The following is a 25,894-nucleotide window of genomic DNA, read 5'->3' as shown; positions in this document are numbered from 1 at the left end:
ACACAGCGGACGCCCTTCCAGCTGCAAGCCATTTCTGGTAAACATTCATACACACTCATCAACACTCATACACTACGAACAATTTAGTCTAGTAAGAAAAACAAAAACCATGAAAGTCAATAAATGCTAGAAGGGACGCAGCCGGTATGGAATTTTCGACATTCTGTATACCAGTAACCGATAACTTTAGATTTGAAAACAGATAAATTATATTTAATAAAGTATAATAAAGACTGTAGTTGCGGCAGATTTGTCCATGACGTGAATCTCCCATGCCACTGCATGCCAAAGTTGCTCTATTGGATTGTGATCTGGTGACTGTGGAGGCCATTTGAGTACAGTGAACTCATTGTCATGTTCAAGAAACCAGTCTTAGATGATTCACGCTTAATGACATGGCATGTGTCGTGGTTTCCGGGTTTTCTATTAATGAATTAAACTTGGTCTGGAGGTTATGAATATCAGAAGAATATAATTTATTGGAAAATATTTTCAAAAAAACAAAAAACAAAGACAGCCTGGAGCAAACCCATCTCGGTCTCTCCCCAGGACAAATCCAAAAGTGTCTTCGTTCTTCACAATATTTATAGAGATTTTCTCTCTCCACCTCTCTTGTTTTAACTCTGACCATTTTAGGATGTTTTCTCTTTACTAAGGGGTTTAGTATGTCTTTAGGAGCTCATGTTATCTTAGCCTCTGCCCCCTGCAATGCAAACACCTGTTTTCGCACCAGAGTTCTCTTTCCATAGATGCAATCTCTTATGAGTGTTTACATACATTGACTTTGGTTCACATACATGTCTCACACTCTCCTGAAAGGCAGATATAACTTCATATGTGTGTTTTACATATACAATCGTTGCTTTACATTTAAACTCATTCTCCAACAGCTCCAAAAAATAGTGGCACCACACATTCCTCAACAGGACACCCATTCGACACACACCACCAGTTGTCACCTTTCTTCTGAAAATACACCACCAGTTGTTGCCCTTTTTCCTCAAAATACATGTCTGAGCATCTCTAGATGGTTATATAGGTTGAAATCTTTACTGCACACTTTTAAGGAATAAAAAAACTTCACGTGTTATCCTGCTGGAAGTAGCCATCAGATGATGTGTACACTGTGGTCATAAAGGCATGGACATGGTCAGCATCAATACTCAGGTAGGCTGTGGCATTTTTCACGATGCTCAATTGGTACTAATGGGCCCAAAGTGTGCCTAGAAAAAATCCCCGGCACCATTACACCACCACCACCATCCTGAGCCATTGATACGAGGCAGGATGGATGCATGCTTTCATGTTGTTGACGCCAAATTCTGACCCTAGCATCCGAATGTTGCGGCAGAAATCGAGACTCATGACACCAGGCAATGTTTTTCCAATCTTCTATTGTCCAATGTTGGTGAGCCTGTGCAAAGCGTAGCCTCAGTTTCCTGTTCTTAGCTGACAGGAGTGGCACCCAGTGTGGTCTTCTGCTGCTGTAGCCCATCCGCCTCAAGGTTGGGTGTGTTGTGCGTTCAGGTATGCTCTTCTGCATACCTCAGTTGTAACAAGTGGTTATTTGAGTAACTGTTGATTTGGTATCCAGTTTTCTTCATGGCTTCTTCTGTGGAGAAAAAAAAGATAAACAGGTTTGGAACAATTGAATGATGAGAGTATTTAAGTTTTTTGGCGAACGCTAAAGGCCTGTGCACACCGGGACGCTTTTTGCTCACAATTTCTGATGATATTTAACGCCTCGTGACTAAATAAAGGACAGCAATGTGATTGTGCACACCAACGTGCAAAACAGCAGACGTAAAATCGTCATTTTTAAAGAAACGCCTCATGCTTGTTTTTTTTTTTTTTTTTTTGTTTTGACACACCGCGTCAAATACTTCTCCATCAATCAGATTGGCACCTTTAATCACGTGAAATTGCATCCATGCTTGTTCGAATTGCTAGTAACTTTACCAACAAGCGTGTCAACTTTCTCCTTTTTCTGTGTTACAAGCAGATGTCAGAAGCTGAAAGTTGTGTAGCGCCATCTAACGTCAACGAGTAATTTTGCATACTCTTCTGCTCGACGCCAGTGAAAATCGTTTGGGTTTGAATCCAGAAAAACGCTAACAATAAACACAAAAGAAAAGCGTCCCAGTGTGTATGAGCCTTAAGTTTTTTGAATATATCAAGCTGCTGTGATCTACCCATTGTAATGTTTTTCAGTATATAGTAAATTGCTGAAAGAGCTGCAGTTTATTTTGTATTTTTAAAGCTATGTTTTATATGTTTTAATAGTAACTTTAAAGTAATTAGTAGTCTGATTACTTTTTACATGAAGTAATTAGTAATCAGATTTAAATTTTCAAATAGTGATCAGTCGTTTGTAATCGATTATTTTTTAAAAGTAATGTACAGGACACTGCTCATCATTTCAGAAAGGCCACCACAAACACATTAAATAAACTTACTTGGTATTTTTGACGAATGAGCTGTATTTCAGCTTTATCTGTGTCTGTCTTTGTCACTGACTGCTGTTTATCTGATCTAACACATGAGAAGCAGACATGCATGTGAGAGGGGTGGGCGGGGAGAAGCAGCTCATTTGCATTTAAAGGCACATGCTACAAACACAGCTACACTGTACTCAGACACTGAAATGGGCAGATTATGGAGGCTAAAATAAATTATCTGATGGGTATTTCAGCCACGAGAAAACGTAAGTATTTTACATTTTGGCAGTTTAGTGGCTAATTCGTACGAGTTCGTACGAGTTCAGTTGTACGAAATTGTACGATTTTGAAAAGAAGGCGTGGCACCTAACCCCATCCCTAAACCCAACCGTCATTGGGGTATGAGCACATCGTACTAAAATGTACGAATTAGACTGTACGAATTAGCCACTAAATGAAAAAGTTACGAATTGCCGTGAGATTGTGTTGGGTATTTTGACCTTAAACTTTACAAACACATTCTGTAGACACTAAAGAGTTATCTTACGTCTTGTAAAAGGGGTAAAATAGGTGCCCTCATAAGTAATTTTAACACATTTGTTTTCATGACTCTTTGTGATATTATGTTTACAGTGTGATGTCTGCACTTGACTTAAGCACTGCAAACTAAACAGACAATGAACTGAACGGACAGCGCAGTCATCTGTAGATGCCTCATGCCTAAAAAAAGCCTGCTATTGGTCATTGCTTTCCACCCCATCCTGAGGGAGCACTTGGCCCTGGCTCAGTCTGGGAACCTGCGCAGGATTCTGGGAAGGTGGCGGAGGCTGGGGAAAGGCGAAAGAAAGGGCTGAACAGAAGTGCTGACTCATTTTAGAGCTGATAAGGGGGGAGACTGGAGACATGAGTGAATGCAATTTCCTCCACGGCTCAGAGAGGCACTCATTGGTTCAGCCGGGGTCAATAGGATGGCTGGTATGGAGATTGCACTTCCAGGCAAGTCCAGTCTGGACGTTTAGACATTTACCAAAGCACATCTTCCTTGCCGTAAGTGCTTCGAAGCATTCACTTCGGCGCTCTCTTTTTCCTTTTACAAACTTCCAGGTTTCTTTCTGCTTAATGCAAATAGAACGGAGGCGTGAAAATAAACTCGCCAGCAAATTTACATGCCCTTTGGACGTGTCACTCGGTAATAGGCCGTGTAAACGTGAAAAGCGAGCCCAGATCTCTTTTATGAGTCAGAAGATCCAAAGCGAATGCTAATGGATGCTCTCGGTTATGTAATTTCAATGAAACCACTGTCCTGGAGGCAAGAAGGAGTCTGTTAAGAAAATCACAGACAAAAGAAACAAGCCTAAGGGCGCCGAATTCAGATTTTATGTAAGTACAGTATGTCTGGTTATCACCAGTGGGTGTATGTTTGTATTTAAGGGTCGTAGTAGACATGTTTTCATATCCTTTTGACATATTTTTTAAAGACAGATTTCAGAAATGCACTCAAAAATGACATTTGCTGCTTTACTAGTTATTTAAATTGAGTTGAAATAACACAATTCTTGAGTTTTTTTGCGGACAACTTAATAGTTTTATGTTCAATCCACTTAAATTTTTAATTACAAATTATTTACTTAATTCCTTCATGTTGTATCAACACAAATCGATTCAATAATTTGGTCAGTTCAGTCTATCAGTATCAGTGTTGAGAAATCTACAATGTGTTTGCTTGTGCGGTTTTCGTTATAAGGGCTATTGAGTATTAGATTTTGATTGGGGTATAAATGTTCTAGGGCTTACGGTAAATTTCAGGTATACAGCTGAAGTACTTCCAGGCATGTCTTAACCACATTACAATTCCATAAACCTGCGTCATTTGATTTAGCTTATTCTAAAGCGGCCATAAACTGAGAAATCAAAGATCTATTGATCTTTTGTCGTGTAAGATTATATTACGCTATAAAAACAGCCTGTTCGGTTTCAGAACTCAAAACTTTTTTTGTTAGCCTAAAGACAGCTTATACTGAAGCCAGTCTGCCAAAATGACAGGGTTGTGAAATGTGCACTGTATCACATCCCTTCTGAAAAATCCAGCTTAAACCAGCCTAAGATGGTTGGCTGGTTTTAGCTGGTTGACCAGCCTGGTTTTAGAGGGGATTTGGCCACTTCCAGGCTGGTTTCCAGCCATTTCCAGCCTGGTCTTAGCTGGTTAGGCTGGAAAGTGATCCAAAATAATTTCAAATATATATATATATATATATATATATATATATATATATATATATATATATATATATATATATATAGAGAGAGAGAGAGAGAGAGAGAGAGAGAGAGAGAGAGAGAGAGAGAGAGAGAGAGAGAGGGATGGATGGATGGATGGATGGATGGATGGATGGATGGATGGATGGATGGATGGATGGATGGATGGATAGATACAGTTAAAGTCAGAATTATTATCCCCCTTTTGATTTTTTATTTTCTTTTTTAAATATGTCCTCTTGTTTAACAGAGCAATGAAATTTTCACAGTATGTCTGATAATATTTTTTGTTCTGGAGAAAGTCTTATTTGTTTTATTTTGGCTAGAATAAAAGCAGTTATTAATTTTTTAAAACCCATTTTTGGGACAAAATTATTAGCCCCTTTAAGCTAATTTTTTTTTCCGATAATCTACAGAACAAACCATCGTTATACAATAACTTGACTAATTACCCAAACCTGCTAAGTTCACCTTATTAACCTAGTTAAGCCTTTTTATGTCACTTTAAGCGGTATAGAAGTGTCTTGAAAAATATCTAGTCAAATATTATTTACTGTCATCATGGAAAAGATAAAATGAATCAGTTATTAGAAATAGGTTTTTAAAACTATTATGCTTAGAAATGTGCTGAAACAATCTTCCCAGAACAGAACAGAAATTGGGGAAAAAAATAAACAGGGGCGCTAATAATTCAGGGGGGCTAATAATTCTGACTTCAACTGTATATGTATATATGACCATATCTATGGCTTCAGATGGCCAGTCCTCCACTGCACCTTGGTCCCACATTCATTTAAAAGGAGCGCTACCCTGTACTAAAATGGCGGCTCTATTGACGCATTCCTTCCAATAGACAACAACAGGGTAGGCCACATCTAATGTAAGTATCTTGCACTTGAACTGGGTAAATAAAAATGAAAAGTCCTTCTGTATATACTCTACTTTAAACGTTTCAAACCAATCTGAATTTACAGCACAGCAGCTTAAACAAGAACAGTCAACACAATTTTACTGAATCATTTGATGGATTTAAGCATTCATAGACTCTTCATTGATTAGGCAAAAGCAGAGAGCATGTTCACTACAATTCAAAGGGTTTTCCTTTCAGTTTCTTCTTCTAGTTTCTCTTTCTCTCACTCCCATCATTTTTCCCACCCTTCACGCTCAACTGCAGTGGAGTTTGGCTTTAAATAGCTGAGCTTTGACAATTGTCTGTGTGCAGCCTACACACACACACACACACATGTGCACACATACATCCTCTCATCCTACTCAGGAGCAGGAGGGTTGAGCTGGGCCTGAGACATCTGGGTGGATCTCAAACAGCCGTGTGGGCAGCCATGCATTTCAGGAGCCAGAGAAACTGACAGCCTGCTCTTTACTTTTCAACACACACGCACACACTCACACACACGTACGTATTCACACACAGAGAGACACACTCACTCACACACATGCACGCACGCACTCACGCATGCACGGACATGCACACACAAGCACACACACTGACAGACACACTCTCATACAAACACACAGGAACTACTGCACGCATGCACAAACACAACAGACATACTGTACACACACACACAATCACACAGACAAACTCACATACAGACACTCAGTCACACAAATACACATGCACATACACATGCTAACACAATACAACCACACAAAAACATACCCACACCCAATGCAGACGCGCACATAAACACACGCATACACACACACACAAACATGGGCACACACAGGTACATACACACTTACACTCAAACACACCTTTTTCCACATTTTTAATTGTTACAGCTTTATTCCAAAAGGGATTAAATTCATTTATTTCCTCAAAATTCTACACACAACACGCCATAATGACAATGTAAAAAAGGAGTTTTTTAATTTGTTGCAAATTTATTAAAAATAAAAACCTGAAAAATCACATGTACATCAGTATTCACAGCCTTTGCTCAATACTTGAGCGATTACAGCCTCAAGTCTTTTTGAATATGTTGCCACAAGCTTGGCACACCTGTCTTTGGGAAGTTTTGCCTATTCCTCTTTGCAGTACCTCTCAAGCTCTATCAGATTGGATGGAAAACGGCGGTGTACATCCATTATCAGATCTTTCCAGAGATGTTTAATAGGATTTAGGTCTGGGCTCTGGCTGGGCCACTCAAGGACATTCACTAAGTTGTTGTAAAGCCACTATATTGACATTGATTTTGATAAAGCTCTGGCTTTCGGTCATTGTCTGGTGATGAGCATAGCCTGGTGATCTGACATAGCCTACTGATGAGCGTTGCCTGTTTTTTTCCAAACATAACACCTGGCATTCACTCTAAAGAGTTCAATTTTAGTCTCATCAGACCAAAGAGTTTAGTTTCTTATGGTCTGAGAGTCCTTCAGATGGCTTTTGGCAAATTCCAGGCGGGGAATGGCTTCTGTCTGGCCACTCTACCATGGTAAAAAATGGCCAAATCGATATTGTAAATGCATGTCTAAAATATCAAATCGTCAATATCCAAATCAAGCTAATTGAGTAATACATATACGAAAAACAGACCCCAGAACATTTCATAAGTAAGATTTAGTTTCTTACGTTTTTGTATGTTATGACCTTTTGTGCTCCACAAGTAACGTCATTAACGATAATTAAGTTACTGCATTCACCACAAGGCAAAGAAGCACCAACTTGCACTAAATTTTAGGCTTATGCTAGTTTTGTTGAATAAAAACAGCAAACAATGAAAAAGAAACTTGTATTACAGTTTTTCTTGTTTGCTTTGACCTGGTTAACTAAACTAGGTTCCACTTCATTTTCATTATCACTATCCCAGCAGAGCAGAAGACCTTGCAAATGTATAAACCCTTTCTCATTGGGTTGACACATTTTCCCAACCCTTTTTCAAAACAGTTAACACAGATATCATTCAAGCAGTCCAAACTTCATTGTTTTAGCTATGGTAACCAAACAGAAACTGTCTATTCCTAACCATTAGAAACTACCAAGATCAGTATCGATTCACTGAAGCACCGGTTTGACAGGCCTTCACACAAATCTTCACTTAGCAATCAGTCTGCAAACATTAAAAACGGTGGAAGGTCTGTGTTGTTCTGTGCCAGCATGGATGGAGGAGGTCAATAATGGCTATGTCCTATACTCCTACAGTTTTTCTTGTTTGCTTTGACCTGGTTAAAGAAACTAGGTTCCACTTCATTTTCATTTTAACTATCCCAGCAGAGCAAAAGACCGGTCTTGCAAATGTGTAAACTCTTTCTCATTGGGTTGACACATTTTCCCCACCATTTTTCAAAACAGCTAACACGGATGTCATTCACGCAGTCCAAACTCCATTGTTTTAGTTATGGTAACCAAACAGGAACCATCTATTCCTAACTATTAGAAACTACCAACATCAATATGAATTCAGTGAAGCACCGGTTTGACACTACTTCACACAAATCTTCAAAAAGCAATCAGTCTGCAAACCTTATAAAACGGTGGAAGGTCTGTGTTGTTCTGTGACAGCATGGATGGAGGAGGTCAATAGTGGCTATGTCCTATACTCCCAAAGGATTTGACTATATATTGGTTTACATGTGTTTTCTCTAATATTTACAGTATTTGATTACTTTTGTCTGTTTTTACAGTATTTCAGTTTTCAGCCACTGTTTGAAAATTGTCATGAATTCAATATAAATGTAATCAAAGCATTTCTTATTCTGGATTCAATTCTTTGCAAAAAGGCAAATTTGACAACCCAAATAGAAAGACAACAAATGGCATTGGCAATAGGCTACAATGACAAGCAATGGTAGTGCACTGAGTTCTGTATTTTGTATTTTGTTGTGCATTGTGTAATGATTAATTGAAAGAGCTCATATACTTGTTTGCAAGTTGTGTAGTTTGAAGGTAAAACTAGCTTTTGTTGCATATTTTAAATGTTTTGACACGGTATGTGCCTTTTGCAAGCAAAATGTGTCATTTTGACCATGAGTGCCGCTGTTTAGGCCTATGTGTTAACTGTTTTGAAAATGTGGAGTTTCAGTTGACAACTACATCCAAGCATTCGAGAAAAACTGTAATAGATTTGACTGTATATTGGTTTACATGTGTTTTCTCTAATGTTTACAGTATTTTATTACTTTTTTCTTTTTTCTGCTTTAAAAAAAATAATATATATATATATATATATATATATATATATATATATATATATATATATATATATATTTTTTTTTTTTTTTTTTTTTTTTTTTTTTTTTTTTTACGTTATTTCAGTTTTCAGCCACAGTTTGAAAAATGTCATGAATTCAATATAAGTTTAATCAAAGCATTTTTTAATTCTGGATCCAATTCTTTGCAAAAAGGCAAATTTGACAGCCCAAATAGAATTCACACTGAGTTCTGTGTTTTGTTTTTTTGTTGTCCATTGTCTAATGATTAATTAAAAGAGCTTATATACTTGTTTGCAAGTTGTGTAGTTTGAAGGTAAAATTAGCTTTTGTTGCATATTTTAAATGTTTTGACACGGTATGTGCATTTTGCAAGCATAATGTTTCATTTTGACCATGAGGCCGCTGTTTAGGCCTGCGTGTTAACTGTTTCGAAAATGTGGAGTTTCAGTTGACGGCTGCATCAAGGCAAACAAGAAAAACTGTATTGTCGTCTAATTAAGGCTAAGTGAACAAGTCGTTCATAACGGAGATTCATTCACAAACAAATTGCTCCCTCCGCCAGAATGAGAAGTGAAAGCAGGAGAGGGGGTGTGTTCCAGGACATGGATTAGATCAAATTTACCAGGTAGGGAGGGATAAGTACATTTCCATGCACACAAACACGCTCTGTCATCAATGCCTGCGTGGTCACTTATCTATCGATGTACAAAGTAATGTAAAATTATAATTTTCGTAATTAAAAAAAAAAAATTGCATACTGACCTCCGGGAAAACTCCCTATCATAGATATATGTGTATGTCTCTGTCTCTCGATGTCCTCCACTGCACCTTGGTCCTGCATTAATTTCAAAGGAGCGCTACCCTGTACTAAAATGGCGGCTCTATTGACGCATTCCTTCCAATAGGCAACAACAGGGTAGGCGACATCTAATGTAAATACCTAGGGAGTTAGTCAAGCTAACAGCTATTAATTGTTATTAACTACAGTCAATCTGCACTTTAAATACAGCTTAAAAGCAGCGCAGAGACTACTAGAGCTATTTTAAAAAATTGACTTGTTTTGTGCTAAAAATAAACAAGAGCTAACATGTAATGTCCGAATGGTGAAATAATATATCTGGAGACAATTCCTTTTAATGAATTGCTTCATGAAATCACGCTGAACCACTGATTATACTGAACTGATGAATGATCTATTTGCAGCTGTTCTTGAGTGAATGACTCACTGATTTAATGATCCGCTTGGAGATGAATTGGGCAAGTCCGACTCAAAAATCAGCCAAGAATCAGAAGCTGTTTGAATCCTAGAGCTAAAGACTGTGAAGAGAACTGCCTGATCATGTGACGCTTTAGTCATCAATGCTGACTTTAAGTATCATCAGGTTTTAAATCCATTGATATGTATTGAATGTAGTGCAAGCTGAATATGCACTAAATCTGTATTGTCAGATTTCTATGAGATCGTTTAATAAGCTTTCCACTGATGTACGGTTTGCTATGATAGGACAACATTTGAACCATTTGAAAATCTAGAATCTGAGGGTTGAAAAAATCTAAATACCAAGAAAACCATGCACTAAAGCTCCAACCGTACCATCATCTTTGTGTTTGGGTACAACCATCATGGTTGGTCCTCCTGTTTTAGGAGAGAAAGGTTAATGACATGTTATTTGTATTCATGTTATATGTTTGGGTGTCTGTTTAGCAGATGTAATGATAATATTGAGGTTTATAATGATGATATAATGATGATACTTACCTATTATCGTTAAGTCCCGATCGAGGAACAGATTCAGGGCTATTTAAGGAGACACCAGACTCAGAGACAGAGTCAGTTTACCTGGCTTTTGAGTGTGTTATGGCAGAACCGTGAGCAATTATTTTTGTTGGATAATTTTAAGTATTGTATATGTGTGTGTGTATGTCTGTATATATATATATATATATATATATATATATATATATATATATATATATATATATATATATATATATATATATATATATATTGTAGCGAGGCAGAGGGAAAACACAAACACAATTGGGTAACGTTACAAACAATGCCCTGGAGGGTGCTTTATTTACAAGTGTTATAGGGGTGAATGAGTGCTCTTCTTAAGGGAGCGTGCTCAAGTGCTCCGGGGAGATGGTGAAGACCGGTGAGAGTTCTGGTGTTGGATCGGTCACGAGCTGGATTCGGCTGTGGGAGAGACAGAGAGAGACAAGCGTTAGCGCAGGGAGTCATGTGGAAATGAAGCTCAGTCTCCTCCTGTGTGGGGCTGGCTTTTATCTCTCCCTGGCTGACGAGGTCCAGCTGTGAGCGATCCGGTGCTGATGAGTTTCCAGCTGGGGTGAATTAGTGACCAGGGCGATGTGGCATCAGCAGACTCGCTACAATATATATATGTATTTATATATATATATATATATATATATATATATATATATATATATATATATATATATATATGTGTGTGTGTGTGTGTGTGTGTATATACACTCATTCACCCCTATAACACTTATATATCTAGGTGGGCATAGATAAAAAAAAATGTATCTAGATTAAAATGGCTCATTTGAATTCTGCCGAAGGCATTCAGAATATGTGTGCTATCCAAATAATAAGTCTTTTAGAAAAGGCTTCTCAAGCCAGGTGGCGCATTGAACCAGGGGCTCATCTCCTGTTTCCAAAATGCATCACAAACTGCTTGAGAAACTGTTCTATGATATTTGATGATGAAAATAAATTATGTTCATTACATAGGCCTACAGTACATAAGCTCAAACAGCGATTTCATACTTGCTTTTGATGTACGTATACAGAAAATGCTGCTTCGCAAAGCCAACTTCACAGAGCCCTGATGCCCTATTCACACGGGGCTTCAGCATCAACACTTGATAGAGGGCGTGTCTGAAGTTGGGGCTGACGTGATCGTCAATGAAATTGGTCAGCCATAGGCTACTGTCTGAGCTGGTGCCCTTTTTATCTTGTTTAACCTTAACCATGAATTTATAAATATGTAATCAGGGATGGGCAAAAATACACTGAAATGTATTTTAAAATAAAATATCAAACACCTCAATTTTACGTGAATCAAAATAATCTACAAAATACAGCCGCCACAACATGTATCAAAATAAAACACTGTATTGTGTACTTTGAAAATACTACTAAATACTTCTACAAGGGAGCATGAAATTTTTCAATAGGATTGTTGGATCAATACTTTCATCATTAAACCGGTTTTGTTGAAGTTAACAATGAGGCTGTAACATAAAAAAAAAGTGAAGCGTTATGAATATTTCTGAATGCGCTGTAACTTAGTTAAGCCTTTAAATGTCACTTTACTAGTATCTTGAATAGCTAGTAAAATATAATTTACTGCCATCAGGGCAAAGATAAAAAGAAATCTGTTATTAGAAATGAGTCATTAAAACTATGATGATTAGAAATCAAGGAAAAAGAGGGCTAATAATTCAGGATGACGGTAACACTTTATAATAACTACACACTATGAATCATTTATTTAGCATTAGTATCTAGTGAATTCATTATTTGTCAAGCATTAAGTCTACATTAATAAACGTTAGTAAACAGTTTATAACTGCAGCTACAAATGCTGTATTCTTGACTTATAAGCACCTATATTATGTGCTTAATAATCGTATTTTCATACTTAGTTAATGATTTATATTTTAATTCTAAATGAAGTATTGTATTATTTACAAACTAGTTGTATTTAAGAGTAGTTGAGGGTTTTAAGGATAATTCAAAATGAGTTAGTAAATGATTAATAAACTATTGAAATCAAAATTTATATTTCTCATTATTCAGGCATATACTAATATGTTAATAAATGCTTTGTTAACTCAACTTCATGCAGTTTTGTGACCTAATCTAAAGTGAGGACTATTTATGCTTTATAAATCCCTTATAAATGACTATTAAAGGCTCAGATTCAAGTGAACAACAATCCTTGCAATCTTTTCTAAAAAGTAAAATTACCATAACGTTTAAACATTGCTGAATAATAGGAGTGTTACAATACGACATAAAACTAGATAAAACAACAACAACAATGTAATAAAATATTAATTTAACAATATAATAGGATGCAATGTTTAAACTCTACAGTGATTTTATTTTAGATTAGGTTGCAAAGATTTATTTTTCATTTAAAGTACAGTTTCATTTGTGTATCTTTAAATTAAATAGGAATGAATAATGTCATTTTTCCTGTTTATAATTTAACTGAGCCTTTATTTGTCATTTATAAGGGATTTATAAAGCATGAATAGTCCTCACTTTAGATTAGGTCACAAAACTAGATAAAGTTGAGTTAATAAAATATTTATTAAAATACATAGTAACCATTAATATATGCCTGAATAATAAGACATACAAACGTTGATTTCAATAGTTTATTAATCATTTACTAACTCATTCTGAATGATCCTAAAACCCTCAACTACTATTAAATACAAATGGTTTGTAAATAATGTGATACTTAATTTAGTAATGAAAAATAAATAATTAACTAAGGATGAAAGTACAATTATCAAGCACATTATATAGGTGCTTATAAATCAAGAATAGAGCATTTGTAGCTGCAGTTATAAACTGCTTACTAACGCTTATTAATGTAGAGTTAAGGCTTAACAGATCATGAATTCACTATTTGCTAATGCTTAATAAATGATTTATAGTGTGTAGTTATTATAAAGTGTTACCAGGATGGCTAATAATTTCAACTCTACGTCTCTCAGATTTGATTAAATAAAGCCAGATTATAGATTTGCAATGATGTGAGGGTGTGTGAATTATGGCAGAATGTTAATTTACCAACCTTTAGGTTAATAATGTCAAGCTCCAGAATTCACTTTATTCTCTTGTACGATACACTATGGTGACCCTGATGTCCAGCCTTTGAGAACAAGCACCGGGGGTCTCTTTCTCTTCAGAGGTGTGAGCATAAACATTAGCAGTATTTCTGCCTGCTCGGTGGGGGCTTGGGCCAGACAGATGGAATCTATTAGAAAAAGAGCTGGTCTATGGAGCTTGTGATGGCTCACACACACAGCACACACAAACACACACACACACACACACACACACACACACACACACACAAAATACGCTCTATTTAGACTGCAACATTTGCCGAAGGGGGATGTCACATGATGTAGTCAAATCAATGGAGCTTCCTCATTCGCCATCACTGAAGGAAATGTATATACCCACATTCTCTTTCTCTCCCTTCTCCGTCTGTTTCTCTTTTCGTCATTGTGCTGCTATTCTTTTATTCACCCTCTACGATTTTCATTTAGATCATCTAGCGTAATGTATGTTGTTTTTCATTTACATGTGATTTTTGCAAAGGAAAAACATCAATGATGCTGTGACTAGATTGTACTCTAATGGATATTTTTCAAAGCCTTCAAGTTTTGGCTGTAGGAAAGCTATTGTAATTTTTCAGTGATGTTGTCCAGGAATAAATATATATATATATATATATATATATATATATATATATATATATATATATATATATATATATATATATATATATATATATATATATATATATATATATACATACACCTAGATGGTTAAAATAGAGCGTGTAATGTAATGTTTAATTAGAGGTTCTTCTGCGCCAAAAAGATTGAAACCATGATCAATATGTGTTTATGTGTTAAACATTACAGCACATATTGATCATGGTTTCAATCTTTTTGGCACAGAAGAACCTGTAATTAAACATTACATTACACGCTCTATTTTAACCATCTAGGTGCAAAGTCCAAAACACATGCAAAAGCATTAAGGGCATGTCAGAATCCATTTTGCTTTTTTAAGGATGGAAAAACACGCTCTTCACCGCGGCGCATGGGGGCACGTGCCTCAGTAAAAATCACCAGTGCCCCAGTAAATGCTTTGAGATGTTATTTACTTCATATGCAAAATGTATTTATTAAGAGTCGTAATTCTAAAATAAAAACATTATTCTCTACGTGCAACCAAACCTATGGTGAAAGCAATGCAGTTTAATTAAAAAGCAAACTGACCATGTGCGTAGAAAAAGACATACCCGTGCACCTAACGCACCGCTTCTGCTTGACACTAACATGCTGCTCTGCTCCAGGTGTAAGTCATTTGAAAAATTGTGAAATCGGATCAACAGTCTTCTATTTGGAAGTGTCGGCACACAGTGAGTTTTGCAACTCAATAAAACAAAGTTTAAATATTATGATGGTGATCTTATTCAGACTAAGCATGGCTCCTTGAATGAAGCAAAAAAGGAGGGATGTTGAGTCAGGGAGGTAAGACTTAATAAATCTAATTCTTGGCAATAATTCGGGTCTAAGACAACACACTACAGATAATTCTAGAAACATCCTTTTTGTGTTTTATAGAATTGTCTATAGAATTCATTCAAATGAATTTAATATTCATGCAAACAATTTTTTTTGTATTATCATCTTAGCATCACTCCAGTTGTGTTGGGTTGTTTTCAGTTACATTAAGGATTCATTTGTTTTTTATTTATTTAAAATTTTAATTGTATAGTAACAATAATACTGTTATTACTTTATAATTGTTTATTATTTTTTGTTTCATTAAATAAAATATTTATTTATTTATTATATAAAATATATTTATTATTATTAAATTTTTTTTTTTTTTTTTTTTTTGAGGGGTAGCTGTGCCCCAGTAGAAATAGTGTCTTATTTCTGATAAAATGACAGAGATTTCAGACAGAAGTGGAAATAAAGGTCTGCAAAATGCATATGAGGGATATATTCCAGCCTGATCTCACGAGAAAACGTAAGTATTTTACGTTTTGCCAGTTTAGTGGCTAATTTTAAAATTTAAAAATTGTACGAATTAGATCGTACGAATTCATACGAATTAGCCACTAAATGAAAAAGTTACGAATAGCCGTAAGATTGTGTTGTATATTCAGGATATAAACGTAACTTGTTGTGCAGCTCAGTAACTTAGTACAACCCCAGCGGTGAGAAGTTTGGATCATTTGAATATAATTAAAATGTTACATATCAGTTCTATATCCCAATTCACAAGCACAACCAAACAGAGGCATCCCAAGTTCAAACTATAAAGCATCTATAAAACCATAAGATTAATTCATTGTTTTGTTTTTTTTCAGTCTCAAGACGGTTTAGTTCATCTCACCTGTCATCAGAGTCCTCAGGTAGTCTGAGTATTTTGCAAAGTCACCAGTCATTTCTCTATAAACTAAAGTTATGTGGGCTGTGCCGGTCCAATAACTGGAAAGATTACTTCATCAGTCTCGAGTCCTCGTGTTTCGAGTCATTCATTCTGCAAGTGACAGCACCATTGATTGACAGTTGATGGGGAGACTGTGCACACAAACGTATCCTTTTCAGACAGTCCTCTAAATTTTGAGAAAGGATGAAATTGCGCATAACCCAACGTTTCTGGGTACCTGCTTTCTGCATTGCAATTCCCATACTAGCATATTTACACAGTTTTCATGCTAATCGCTAATATACCTTTACTATAATGCATTTTGAACAAAATGGTGGAGAGTGACGGGGCACAGTTGTGATTGGCCAGTTCGCCTGTCAATCAAACTGATGACTAAAAGTCAAAGTCCCTGACAGCAAAGTCCCATACGAGCATATTCTCTCAATATTTCATGCTAATCGCCAATATGACTTTAATACAACACATTTTGGACAAAATGGCAGAGAGTGACGGGGCACAGTTGTGATTGTCCAGATCACCTGTCAATAAAATTGACGGCGACGGGTCAAAGTCCCTGACACTGAAGACCAAACTGAACATATTCTCACCATTTTTCATGCTAATGGCCAACATAACTTCCCTACAACGTATGTTGGACAAAATGGCGGACAGTGATGGGGGCACAGTTCCCGGATCAGGCCGGATCAGCTGTCAATAATATGTCCCTTTCAAGGAAATTCTGTACACCCTATTTGTAATGCATCTAGCCAGTTCATCCAAGACCAAAGCCAACATAGGCTTATTCTGAAAATGTACCCCTACATACATTTTTGGAGATTACAAATTATATAGCCAGAGAAACATTTGGCTACATTTTGTGTTCAAAACGAATGCTTCGGAGCTGTATGATGCCGTTCATTTTCGCATTTAGCAGCTGACTGCTTACCTCTATGTGGACGGCTTTTACGCTGTTACCAGTTTGTTCAGTGGCTTGCTGCGTACATCTGAAGATTTGAGACGGGGAACAGAGTTGACAGTGTCAACAGGGTTCGAGTTTGGAGAAGAACAGTTTCGGAAAGCAGGTAAGACTAAAAAAAAGCAAAAAAAAATAAAATAAATATGTAAATTACAGGGTTAGAACATGGTAAAATCTGAAAACAGGCTGCCGCAAGGGCTTTTCTTTTTCTGGATCGCTTTTGAATACACTGTCCGTTAGGTTTAGGGAAGTGGGTGATTGGGGTTATCAGTCGGTTAGTCAGTCAGTCAGTTGACAGTGACCTCTAATGGATTTAAACGAGAACAGCAGGCGCGAATGGCACTCACGAGAGAAATTTGAGATTTCAACAAGCATACAAAGTAACCTCTGGCTGATACGCAAAAACAAAAGCTGCAAAAAAACATAGCTCCTGGGACATATTTGGCGCTCTCCAGAAATGTATATAGGGGCACGTTATCAGAATGAGTCTGGGTTGAATAAAGTCCTATCTAAATAAATAGGACGTCCTGAAATCTTGAAAAACTGCTTGCTGAGATTTACATTAAATTATATATTTCAAATCAGCAACAAAATCTGAATTGATCTGTCCAATTATTGTTGTTGCTTAAGATGTAAGTACATTTAAAACATGTTATTTCCTGTTTGTTTCAGCTACTTAGATTGGCACGATACCAATCTCCTTTATGGCTGTTTAAATGGTAACCAGACGATGCGGGTATAAATACGGGTAGTAAGGAGACTGGAGGACAACACTGGAAGGATAAAACATGTGATAGGATCTGCTGTGATGTTTTTTTTTTCCTGTCAAATTCAATGCAAGCATGCAGTAGCTGCCAAATAAAGGGGCTTGCTGTAACTAACAAGTAAATCTTCACAGATCCCTCTTGTACAGAACAACGTGCCACTGACAATTGTCTATTTCGACTGGAAAGCAGGACTTCCTTCGGTGTGGTGGCCATACTAAATGTACTTTTCCCCTTTTATGGTAATGTGAGTGAACCGTCTTTGTATATCTCCACTTAGTAGTCTTTGGTCTTTGGTCAATTCCATTAGCGCCACCATTAGCACTGTCTAACTTTCATTTACCATATTTAAAAACATACAAAATGGAAGAACTTTAGTTCTCCCCTGCTGAAAAAATAAGCTTAAACCAGCCTAGGCTGGTTGGCTGGTTTTAGCTGGTTGACCAGCCTGGTTTTAGAGGGGTTTTGGCCATTTCCAGGCTGGTTTCCAGCCATTTCCAGCCTGGTCATAGCTGGTCAGGCTGGAAAATGACCTGCCAAATCCAGCTAAAACCAGCTTGACCATCCTGGTTTAAGCTGGATATAGCTGGTTTTGGCTGGACTCCCAGCTTGGCTAGGCTGGTCAAACTGGTTTTAGCTGGTCATCTCCCAGCCTGACCAGCTAAGACCAGGCTGGAAATGGCTGGAAACCAGCCTGGAAGTGGCCAAAACCGCTCTAAAACCAGCCTGGTTGACCAGGTAAAACCAGCCAACCAGCCTAGGCTGGTTTAAGCTGGATTTTTCAGCAGGGTTATATTGATTGTTTTTCATAATTAGTCACTACACAAAATATAACTACAGATTCTTTCATCCCAAACCCAATCACCACAATACCCAAGGTCAAACAGATCATGTCAAAATCTGGCAGATATTGTGTAGCCTGAACCCTGCATAATTGGACTTTCGATTGCAAAACCTCGCAGACGCAGCCCTTGAGACCACTCCTCCATATAACAACTAACAACGCTCTGCCCTATATTCTCCATATATCCCGTCTCTCCATTCCATCTGTTGCCTCTCCCTCGTTATCCCTCTCTCCAGCGTTAAGTCTCTTCCATCTCGCTGTCTAACCTAACCACTGTCTCATGATACATCAAAATCAATAGGGCCATCACAAAGAAACGCATATATGGCCAATTTCCTCCCACCATCCCCCCACATGCTTTTATTCTCCCTCCATCCTTGCATCCAACTCCAGTATTGCTGGCTAATCATATCCCCTCTGTGGCACGACGGAGAAGACAGGAGGCAGACAGACGTTCCTATAGGGTGTGCCCGCTGCCAAACCGCCTGAATCAGACTTCCTCCTTTATTTCAGGAACACCTTTCAGGAGACCGAGAAAAAAAATGGTAGACAGTCTGATGGGGGTGAATGAATAGAATAGCCACCATGCTTTCATACACATTGTCATATATGTTTACACCTATGCCACAAAAGCTTGATGGCGCTTTCAGAGCCTTGACATTGGGCAAATTAGCAAGGTTGATTACTGTAAAAACATGCATGAATATGCAAACGCACACACTGTTGGTGTCAGTAGCGTGGGATGGCAGTGATGCGTATAAATGCATTCGCTTTGTTGGGGGTAGGGAGTAAAGCCGTCTTCGGCATCTATTTTCACATGTGCACAACAGCCTTTTACTAACAGTTTTTGAAATACTTACATTTGAAGTGCCTTCTAGATTAAGGAGATGATCGTCGACATGAAAAACCAGCGGTGTGTACATTTAAACTGCTGCCAAATTGGTCATCTGTAGCTCAGTGCTAAATCAAGATCCCATGTTGTCAAACAATATTACATGCACATATACAATTAAACACATCGCACTTGCCCTCCCACACCCATCTGTCAATCAATTCGCCTGTCAACAGCCGTAATGGATTCTGGCGTTTTTACTGCAGGGATAAATGTCAGTCAAACCTAATACAATACGCCCAAATGATTCCCTTCAAATTATCTTTAGCTTGCTGCCCAAGGTGCTCAGAGATGTCACAACACCCTTGGTTTTATTAAATCCCAGGGATCAGTTTCAATCTCTATAATCCGGGTTGCATACATGTTGAAATTTGAGCTCTTTTTTGCTTTGACCTATCGAGTTGGGATCCGATGGATTGTGGATATAAGGAATCGCTCCGAACATATTTCTGTCATTGATTTTAGTGACTGCTGTAGACATTGATGGGTGATATTATATATTTATATAATGTAGCTATTCAGTTCGGTTTTCATGAGATAAATAAACTAGAAGGCATCTACAGTTGAAGTCAAAATTATTAGCCCCCTTTTGATTTTGATTTTCTTTTTTAAATATTTCCCAAATGATGTTTAACAGAGCAATGACATTTTTACATTATGTCTGATAATATTTTTTCTTCCGGAGAAAGTCTTGTTTGTTTTATTTCAGCTAGAATAAAACCAGTTATTAATTTTTTAAAAAACATTTTTGGGACAAAATTATTAGCCTCTTTAAGCTAATTTTTTTGTTCGATAGTCTACAGAACAAACCATCGTTATACAATAACTTGCCTAATAGTTAACCCTTCAAATGTCTCTTTAAGCTGTATAGAAGTGTCTTAAAAAATATCAAGTAAAATATTATTTACTGACATCATGACAAAGATAAAGTAAATCTGTAATTAGAAATAAGTTTTTAAAACTATTATGCTTAGAAATGTGCTGAAACAATCTTTCCTCCATTAAACAGAAATTGGGGAAAAAATAAACAGTGGTGCTAATAATACAGGCTGGCTAATAATTCTGACTTTAACTGTATGTGCATGGGAAATTTACATTATGATGATTTCTTTTTTCTTTCGGAAGTGTAACCCCACCCAACAAACCCAGATGCACGAAAATCAGCCTTACAAAATCAGAGCTCATTGGGTCATTCCAACCACAGTCTGACAAAATCAAGACAAAATCAAATGCTTCTATGAAGTACGCAGCCTCCATCATTATGGCGTCAACGCCTATATGCATGCTCTGTCTAATTAGCGCCATTAGCATTGATTTATTTTGAATTGATTGAACCTTTATACCTTAATATACTATAGGCAAACTGTTTCTGCATGGCAGACACCAAATTCACAGTGTGTACAGTGACTGTCACGTACACCACCGGCGAGCTCACACATGCTGCTTCAACGCCTCACGCAGTGCTCGACTTTGGTAGCGTGCTCATTCTAGTATGTCTCGATGACTTATCCTAATCCTTATGTCTTAGGTAAATACCAATAGCTGAATCAATCTCCAGTGTAAAGGCATTCCCCTTGTTTCTTCTCTTTTTTTTTGGGCTTGAATTTTAATGAAGATAAGGCAGGAGCTTCCAATAGGAAGACGGAAGAGACCACTCGCACTCAGACGGAGGGTGTCGGTGATGGTATAGATGGAGAGCGCTCATGGCTTCCTTTCTCCCTCCCCTCTTCCCGTTCCCCCTCTCGTCAGCGCTCTCCCGTGGGTGGTACGACCTGGCAGATTACAAAACACCCCTCCCATGTGTCTCTCTACTCTCTGTGCCAGGGTGAGGCTACCGATCTCATTCTCCTGGAGTGTGTGAGTGTGTGAGTGGAGTTAGGAGGCGAGGATGGAGAAAGAGGCGGTTAGTGGAGAGGAGCGAGAGGAAGGATGCATGAAAGAGAGTGTGTGTGAGATCAGAGCTGGGGAAGCTCGTGGAAGCGACAGGACACAATCAGCACCACTGTCTGCAAAGATCATGAGGGTTTCCGAAGGGTAAGTGCAGGCAGCAAGCGCACACACATACACACGCACACATACATGTACTACACGCACACTCACTGATATTGTCTATGTGTGTTCTGATGCCCGAGGCCCTGCAGACCATGCTTCCTTTATTAGGAGTGTGTGTCTCGTGCACACTAGCGGTGGTGCCCTTATAAAGTGCATGTTCTCTTTGTATAACGGTCTGCCACATTATTGTGCTAACCTGTCCACTGTAGAACAGTGACTTCTCTGTCAGAGCCTGGCTGTGGATGAGGCACTGTCCCCTTGGGTTTCCTTAAACAATAAGACTTTTCAAAGATGCCCTCGGAATTTTCGAAAAATCTGGAAAAGGCATGTGGTGGCCAAGAGAACGAACACCTTTGTGCAACCAATTTTTACGTAACGCCACAAAGGATGTCCAGGAATCACTGCATAAGCCCTGTTTAAACTGTGGAGAATCCAAAGCCGTCACACGCATGGGCGCATACATGTCTGTATGTCCACCTTTGTTTAAGATAAAGCAGTGAGTACACAAGTCGCCTTTACATCAAGGCGAAGGTGCAGGAAGTGGCTTCTTTTCAGAAAGCCCTGTCCAATGGAATAGACCGAGGTATTTAAGATAAAAATGGTTAGTGATCTTAGTGACAACCCCCCCCCCCCCCCACCCCCTCACCTATTTAACATATACGTTTATCCGTTATGCTGTAATAGTTGTTGCTTTAACATGTGGAAGGCCAGCGTTTCTAGTCAGAGGTCAGGTGTGGTCGCACTATGGTGGCACCAACAGAACCTTGCCTGGCCGGTAGTCGACTCTTCGACTTGCATACAAATGAACCCTCATCAACATGCTGCAAATTTTCTCAATACATTTTGCGTACAGAACATCGTGTGTCTGCATAAAGGTAATGTATGCGTGCTATGTACTGTATGTCAGTGTGTGTTTGTCAGTGGGGGGCTTCATTAGTGAGCTGAGGGAACCCAGGTACGTTAGGCTGTGTCTCTCACCTGCGTCCATCCACACAGGAGGAGTCTACCCTGACATTTCCGTTTCTCGGCTTACTATAATACGAAAGGCCATTTATTACCAAAGAGCATCCACAAATTGGCACTTCACTAGGGAAATAAATACCTTACTGGATATATAGCCGTGATCTCAAGATCATTTTTTGAGCTTCAGTGAAGAAGATGTCGCTAAAAGGTTTTGAAATACACACACTTTATACATGCTAAGATTGGCGAATCAATCCATATTTAGTTGAATTGTTCGCAATTAGCTGAAGGATGTCAGTGTCTGGCTGCATTTCCATTTTTCACGCACACATATAATATAAGCGAAGTGTGTAGTGCACATCTGAGGCTTTGACATATGATAATGGGTTCTTGATGATGTACAATGAGCCTCGTAAAGCAATGAGGTTCCGCCCGGCTCGTAAGTCATACATGGGTTTGCATGACGCCCTCAAATATTGCCACTCTTGATGTCCCTAGCTGCTCTACGAACAGCGGTTGTGTTTGTGTATTTCACCGCATGCGTATTTATCCCACTCTGAACGCTGAAGAGCATTTATCAATTCCATCATATTAGGACCTTTCAAAAAGGCTGTAGACTAAATTATGTTCAGGCCTGTTTCTTATTATCCTAATTGAAGATGACTCTTTGACATATGTCGAGGTTCATTTGAAGCCATGTTCATAAAAGTCACCTGCATTAACTGTATATACAAAAACCAGACGCAATTACGATCTCATACATGTTATATGGCTTGTAGCGCTTCTTCAGTGAGCCATTTGGACTCACTTGCGCTCCATATGCTCACTGTGGCTTTGGGTGTGGTGCGGTACGCAACCAAATGCTGGACTATCTGTGAGGATTTACCTAAGCTGCGTGTTTGCAAGTGGTTGTGTAACTGTTTGGTTTACTATATATAAGAGGCAATTTGTGTAATTAATAAACAGGCGACATTGCAAAGCCAAAAATTAATCCCTTAGTAGCAATTTCTGACCTTTACTTTGCAATATAGGATTAATGAGGCACATGTGTTGCTCTAATAAGACACAATAAGCTATTATTACTATACCAGTCAGTGACCGTGAGTGTTCACAGACATCTGCTTTGTCGGAAATGAGTCTATATATTTGACGTTTTTCTATTGTAGCTGTCTTCAGAATTGCTTTAACGTAACATATAGTGAATTAATGTACACGAATATATACATATGAAGGGTCTCGGTCCATGGTTAAAAAATAAAAGCATTACTCTATCTATAATGTGAAGCTCTCCCTGTGGATCTGCTCACAAAATGGCCGTAGAGGCAGAGCTGCCCACAGGCTGTGTGATTGACAGAGAATTCCTCCGAGGATGGATGGATGCGCGCTATATGGTGAGGAGCTCTGGAAGTGTGTGTAGGCAGAATCACCAGCGCACCGGGGAGGTTCCTCGTCTTTGTTCTCCAAACCATAACCATTAACAAAAGGCCGTTTGATAGCCATTATTTTTCTAACGAAAATGTATGTGCAATGTACATTATGTCAGATGCATTTTTGAAAGAGATAAAGGTGTGTGTGTGTGTTGAATGTAAAGTGGAAGAGTGTGCCGGTTGCTTTGTGGAGGTTTAAATGTTGAAAATATTATATCTCACTTCTTAATTTTGTATGAAGTTACAATGGGTTTCATGAATTTGAACATTACATGTTAATTTGCATGATCTTTCTGTTAAAGAAACGAAATTATGTTTTTATCCAGTGTTATATTATTAATTAATTCAAATTCTACGTAGTATTTAATTTCCCAAAATGTCATTTAGTCATTTTAATACAAAATATTTCCACCACTGCATTAAATTTCTGAACAAACTCATTTGTATTATCATTTTTTGTCTTACAAAATTAATTAAACTCCGACAAGCTGCTTAAAAATGATCTTTAATACAACAATTACCAACTGAACGAGACCGTTCAAATCGTTTAAACAATACCGTATTGAAAACTCTCGTTTAAATCTGCCGAACAATGATTTAAAACAAATCGTTTTTTATTAACGTCAATGACGTTATTACGAAAATCGCCTTTACATGAAAAAAATGTATTGGCATGCATTATTCCGCTGGTTAATCCTCAGCACAGCACTCGCTAATGCTAAAGTCTATTCAGTGGCACAATAATGCCAATATCAGACAAAGCTTCTCAGCAGAGCAAATGCACAATACCAACGCTGATTAGTCTATTAAAGAGATAACATACCTCCCATCCCCCTCCACCCGTCCCTATCTCTTTCTCTCTCTCACACACACACGCTGCCTCATTTTTTCTCATTGATTGGTTTCCTATGCTGGAATTAGCTTCCCATTTCCGTTCCCGAACTGCGCTGTATATACGGCGGATTTCAATTGTAGTTCTGGAGACCCAGCGAATTTCAAATCAAGTGCGGTTTCCTTATTTAACACACATAATTCTGATCATCAGCTAAAACATTAAGAACCAGGATTTTAAGTGCTTCATGTCTATCATATTTTCTTATATGCTCACTGACAAATCTGAATAAAAATGAAGATGTTTAAGGGATAGTTCACCAAATATTTAACATTCTGTCAGGATTTATTCTCCTTTACTGGTTTCAAACCTTTATGGGTATCTTTATTCTGTTTAAAACATACAAGAAGACATTTTGAAAAAGGTTGAAACCTGTAACCATTGACGTCTATGGTATTTTATTTCTACTATGGAAGTCAATTGGTAAAGGGTTTCAATTATTAATTGATTGTAGAAATTAATTGAGAAAATTAACTGATGAATTGATAAAATTATACATTTTCCTACAATGGAAGCCAATCGTTAAAGAATTTACTCATTATTTAAGATATCGTCTTTTGTGTTCAACACACCCACACACACAAACCAATATATTTTAAACCACTTGCAGCTGAAAAATTAGTGAGTAAATTTTAATTTTGGGGTGAACTATACCTTGAATCTACTTTCATTGTACATTGTAGATGTTCACTGTACGCTATAATTGTGTGTGTGTATATATATATATATATATATATATATATATATATATATATATATATATATATATATATATATATATATATATATATATATTATTTTAGCAATTGAATAAATCAATTGTTAAATCTAACGTATTAATTGATGAAGCAATTTTTAATTGATTGTAGAAAATAATTGAGAACATTAACTGATGAATTGATAAAATTATACATTTTCCTACAGTGGAAGTCAAAGGTTAAAGAATTTACACATTATTTAAGATATCATCTTTTGTGTTCAAG

General features: G+C 37.5%; 1 protein-coding gene and 1 long non-coding RNA gene across 3 annotated transcripts in view; one reads left to right on the top strand and one right to left on the bottom strand.

Annotated features, from left to right (window-relative positions):
• Positions 1-10,913: 10,913 nt before the first annotated feature.
• LOC137487833 (uncharacterized) lies at positions 10,914-14,343 on the bottom strand. Its single transcript, XR_011006597.2, has 2 exons — positions 13,715-14,343; positions 10,914-11,067 (listed from the first exon to the last, which is right to left on the bottom strand). It is a non-coding gene; the product is annotated as an uncharacterized lncRNA (long non-coding RNA).
• Positions 14,344-21,387: 7,044 nt separating this feature from the next.
• Positions 21,388-25,894, top strand: part of tcaim (T cell activation inhibitor, mitochondrial) — a 74,748-nt gene continuing 70,241 nt past the window's right edge. For both annotated transcript variants that reach the window (XM_682578.8, XM_073925821.1), the window contains exon 1: positions 21,388-21,611. The gene's annotated coding sequence lies outside the window, so the exon portion shown is untranslated. The remainder of the gene's footprint in view (positions 21,612-25,894) is intronic.

This window comes from Danio rerio, chromosome 16 (assembly GCF_049306965.1).
Source record: "Danio rerio strain Tuebingen ecotype United States chromosome 16, GRCz12tu, whole genome shotgun sequence".
NCBI classification, from domain to species: Eukaryota; Metazoa; Chordata; class Actinopteri; order Cypriniformes; family Danionidae; genus Danio; species Danio rerio.
Note: the sequence above shows the minus strand (reverse complement) of the source record. Positions and strands in the feature narration are given on the sequence as shown.